Source organism: Podarcis gaigeae (genome assembly GCF_964106915.1).
Source record: "Podarcis gaigeae genome assembly, chromosome: Z".
NCBI classification, from domain to species: Eukaryota; Metazoa; Chordata; class Lepidosauria; order Squamata; family Lacertidae; genus Podarcis; species Podarcis gaigeae.
The window spans coordinates 50,272,579-50,277,486 of record NC_139691.1 but is presented as its reverse complement, the minus strand read 5'-3'; the positions used below and the strand labels follow the sequence as shown (position 1 = coordinate 50,277,486).

The following is a 4,908-nucleotide window of genomic DNA, read 5'->3' as shown; positions in this document are numbered from 1 at the left end:
GGGGGGGGAGGAAAGAAGGCAGAGTTGATGTATTTTTCGTTTAGGTTTTCTGTTGATTCATTATGTGAATCTTTGAAGGAAGCCCAGAAACGCAGCTCAATTAACCTTAGTAGGGTGTACAATTATGAATCTTGCTTGATTAATTCAGGCAGCCTTTTCAAAGGACTGAGCTTACTCTTGCTTGGGTGTGTTGCAGCTATTGTTGGAATTATGCACCTTGTCAATATTAAAAAGAACAAATTTAGCAGCATTAAGAGGGCAGAATGCTACTTGTGGGGTGAAGAGGAGTTTGTGATTGGGTTTATAATCTCCCTAAAATGCAACTCCCCTTCATTGATCTGTAGACTTCATATTCTCTAAGCAGAAGAATATGATGTTGGTGTTTTGGATCTGAGAGCTGGCTTGGTCTTTGGCATCATCTTTAATTATTGTATGCAAGAAACTTTATAATCTTTTCAGAAGAAGCAATTCCGTATCTCCATGTTGTAGGGAAAATACTAGAAGTGTGCAGTGATGCTTTATAGCTAAAATGTAGTGCAGAATAATTCTGAATTTCTTTTTTGCCTTGACTCCCACTTCTCTGAAGAAGATGGTGAAACTGAGCCTTGGAGAGCACAGGCATAACTTGGAATAAAGGCTGGAAAAGGTGCCTGTGAAGCCTTGAACAAAAGACATTTGGCTTGTACTAAACTTACAATGAAAGTGGAAGCTTTCATCTAGTTCTTTTTGCAAAGAAACATCTAACTATAAATGGGCATGTTCCAAGACAAAGCGTGTTTGCATTTTGGCACAGCTTAATGACACGATTGCCAGTTCAATGATTATAATATAATATCAGTACCTGCCATTTGCCCCTAAGGAAGGCACAAGCTTACAACTGTTGCTAACCATTAGAAGCTGTTATAGACAATGAAAAAATGGGTCAGGAGAAGGAGACTCTGATTAGGAACCCAATTGCACAGGGCAGTTTCATGGGATTGTTGCAGATAGGACCTGGTCACAGTGAGTTTCATGCAGGAGTGGGGATTTGAATCCTAGCCTAAAATAACATTCAGGACTCCAGAATGATTTGTAAACCTGGTTTATCTCCTGTGAAATGTATAAATAACAACTCAACTGGAAACCTTGAGTACCACCATCCTATATTTTTCTCCTGGTAACAGTTGTTAAAAAAACAGCAAGGGGTCTGCTGCTGCAGGACCAGTTGCAGTCGAAAATCAGTTGCTGATAGAGAGGAGAAGGTCAGTCAAAGTGTGATGAGCTGCCTGTTGATACAGTGGTACCTCTGGTTATGTACTTAATTCGTTCCGGAGGTCTGTTCTTAACCTGAAGCATTACTTTAGTTAATGGGGCCTCCCGCTGCTGCCGCGCTGCTGGAGCATGATTTCTGTTCTCATCCTGAAGCAAAGTTCTTAACCCGAGGTATTATTTCTGGGTTAGCAGAGTCTGTAACCTGAAGCGTCTGTAACCTGAAGCATCTGTAATCTGAGGTACCACTGTACTGAGCTCAGACCCTTGATAAACTGCTTGCACCCAATTTCTTGCAAATTTCCCTTTTACTGAAAATTTGTATTTGGGTGGGGGAGAGGGTCTTTGAGAGTTTATTGGGCATTTTTTTCTTAGTGCAAGTTAGTGCTAACTTAGTTCTGTTTTTCTCTCTTCTCTCACCTTCCCTTTTTTTATTAAAAAAACCCCCAACAGATATTCCCTGGAATAGAGCAGCAATGGTCCTTCGGACAACCAAAGGATGCCAGTTTATCAGTGTTTGCAGAAGAATTTTGCAGCAAGGAAGTTTCTGAGTCTTCTGCATTCTGCATGAGCCATCAGTGGTGCAAAAGTGCTTATAGTGCAGGTAGTATTTCATCACCTACTGCAGTCTTTGCACTTCAGCATCACTGTGGCAGTCTGTGTGATGGCTGCCCCCCTTCCTCAGGTGGAGGAGCAGGCTGGCCCTCTTTCCCTTTCCATCTGCCTGGGGATACTCTTAAGGCTGTTTGTGCTAAGGTGCATCTAGTGCAGTGAGTGGAATAGCTTAGAATCTACTGCCCTGGATGCGCCTTCTGGCACACGCAGCTGGCAGTGAGTCTGGACTGAAGTCACAATGACAGCAAGAGAGCTGCCTCTTTCAGAATGCCTTGTGCACAACCAGAAGCCTTTAAGTCAACCTTGCAGAAAATGTGGGAGTGCAGCATTACTCCACCAGTGGAAGCACTGTTAGAAACTCAGGTATATAAGCCAGGTGCCAAATGGCTCCTTAAACCAGGGTTACACTCTCCAAAACGGAATGCCTAGTTGCCATTTTGGGGCCAGTCAGCTTGAAAGTCGTATTTTTCAACTGTTTGGTTCCTGAAATTCATGCTGATTGTGCAGATAAAATAGAATGGATAGAATTTAACAGGATGGGTGCAAACAGGGAAAAGGATCCGCGGGCATGGTGGAGATGGCAGGTGCCATTCTGGTGCCCAGTCATCTTCACTTGGTTGCAAGTGGCCAGTAGCCAGATGGAAAATGTGCCTGGTGAATTCTGAATGCTGAATGAAAGGTTATTGAAAAGAGTAGGGTGGGGAACCTTTGGCACTCCAACCTGCTGGGTTCGAAATCACATCTGCCCCCTACCCGATATGCACCATGTTCTCACTTTTCTTGCAGAACAACAACTGCCTAATAGAAACTGTAAGCAGTAATTGCTCCTATCCACATATCCTGTAGAAATGCACCTTAACTTGCAAACTGCGTCCTGGACCCTGTTTGGTTTCTCTGTGGCTTCTGTAGATTGACTGTATTTCTACCCCACCTTTCCTCCTAGGAGCCGAAGGTGGTCACGTGGCTCTCTTCATTTTGTCCTCACAAGAACTCTGTGAGGGAGGTTAGGCTGAGTGACCGTGACCAGCCCTGGGTCACCCAGTGAGCTTGATGGCTGAGTTAAGGTTAGTCCAAAACTCTAACCACTGCAACACCATGAGCTCTCCCTTTTTATTGCTCGCCTCTGAAATGGTTACGGAGGGCTGATTTTTTTAAAAAAAGCATTCTTTTATTTATGTTTGTATTTTTGTGTGATGTTTTGCATGGTTTTATGCAATAAACTGGGAACTTGGTATTGCAGACCTTTTATATCTGAGCTGCTTCAGCCCCTTGGGAGTTTTGCAGTAACTCAGACTCTTCACCAGCTTGCCTAAATTCTATTGGGTGTGCACTTTTCTTTTTTAAACCTGGTATGCCTAGCTTCTCAGGAGTATGAAAAGTTAATGGTATTTGGATACCACTTGCACTTTCTGATACAACGAATGCTGTTTCGTTTATTTAAAGATTTATATTCCAATTTAAATTTAAATTGGTTTACAACAATAAATTGCACAATATACAAAAATTAAAACCAATTAAACCTCCAAAATTTTAAACTTAATGAATTTAAAATCTGTTTAAAAATAAATAAACATAAAACATCTGAGAACCATTTAGGGATCAAAAGTCTCCTGAAACAAAACAGTTCTGACCAGGTGTGTGAAACTCACGGGTGGTGCCTGCTTAACTTCTTGTGGGAGGACATGCCATAACTTTGAACCCACAACACCGAAGGCTTGACTCTTCATTGACATGGGGACAGTGGGCTTGGCTCAGTGACCAGTGCCAGATCTTTTAACCTTGGCGCCATGCGTTGGTGGAAACATGTTCATGTCATCTGCACCAGCTGAAGCCCCACATAGAACCCACATGCAGAGCATTGCAATAATCCAGTCTAATATCCAGTGGGATAGCAAAAGTCATTTTTGGTGTTGCAGTGTAGGTTACCCAACTCTGAATCGAAACAATTTTGCCCCTTTCACTTGATATTTTATTTAATGAAATTTATATATCGTTTAATTGTTGCAAAACCTTGCCTTGTAACATAGGACGCTACCTTAATGCTGCCCCAGTCCATTGGTCCACCTAGCTCAGCATTCTCTGGCAGCAATGGCTCTCTGGGGTTCAGGCAGGGGGTCTGTCCCAGCCCCACCTGGAGATGCCCTTGGGGATCAAATCCGGGGCCTTCTGCATGCAAGTCAGGTGCTCTGCTGCTGAACTGTGGCCTTCAAATACGTGGACATATGCGAATGGAAACAGTAATATTGCCTGGCAGAATTCACAAACATATCCCATATAAAGCTGAAACAGGTCCATGGTTTAGGGTGTTTAAATTCAAGTCTGCAAAACTCTTTCCATAATTCATATGGGGGAAAGCAAAAATAACTAAAGTGTGCTTTCTCCACTCTTAAAAAAAACCTTTGGTTCATTTCAAGATGCATAGGGTGAGGACTTAAAACACATCACTGCCCATTTAGGACAGGGATAGGGAAACCTGTGATTTTCCTGTACCACAATTCCCATTTTCCCTGTTACTGGCTACACTGGGTGAGGCATAAGGGAGCTTAGAGCCTATCAACATTTAGAGGGCCACAGGTCCCCCAAAATTGATTTAGAAGGCTTACTGATACGAATTGCCAAGCACAAGAGCTCTTGACAGTAGAACTCACAGGTAGGCAATGAACCTGAGTGTTGAAAGATTCAGGATACATAGAAGTCTTAATTCACACAGTACGTAGTTACCCCCCCCCCCAGCAGGAGGCAGGGATGGCCACCCCCTTGCCTTGGATGGCTTTGAAAGAGGCTTGGATGAATCTCTGGAGGGAGGAGAGGCTGGAGGCAGCAAGGCTTCTTGGCCGGAAACCACGCGAGGGCTTCCCCCTGGGCTGGACTGAATGAGCCATTGGCCTGTTCAGAAGTCACTCTTGTGTTCTCAGGTTTAGGGCTCAGTGCTCATCTAGCATCCTGTTTGCCACAGTGCTCAGGCAGATAGGCTTCCATGTTCCACGCTAGCTTTTAAAAGTGCCTTGGTATCTTGGGAACACAGGAAGACCTTTTCACCAAGTC

The 4,908-nt window shown here is 43.6% G+C and overlaps 1 long non-coding RNA gene across 1 annotated transcript; it reads left to right on the top strand.

Annotated features, from left to right (window-relative positions):
* Nucleotides 1-249: 249 nt before the first annotated feature.
* Nucleotides 250-3,102, top strand: LOC310836215. The gene is made up of 2 exons (XR_014559925.1): nucleotides 250-1,852; nucleotides 2,807-3,102. It is a non-coding gene; the product is annotated as an uncharacterized lncRNA (long non-coding RNA).
* Nucleotides 3,103-4,908: the final 1,806 nt, after the last annotated feature.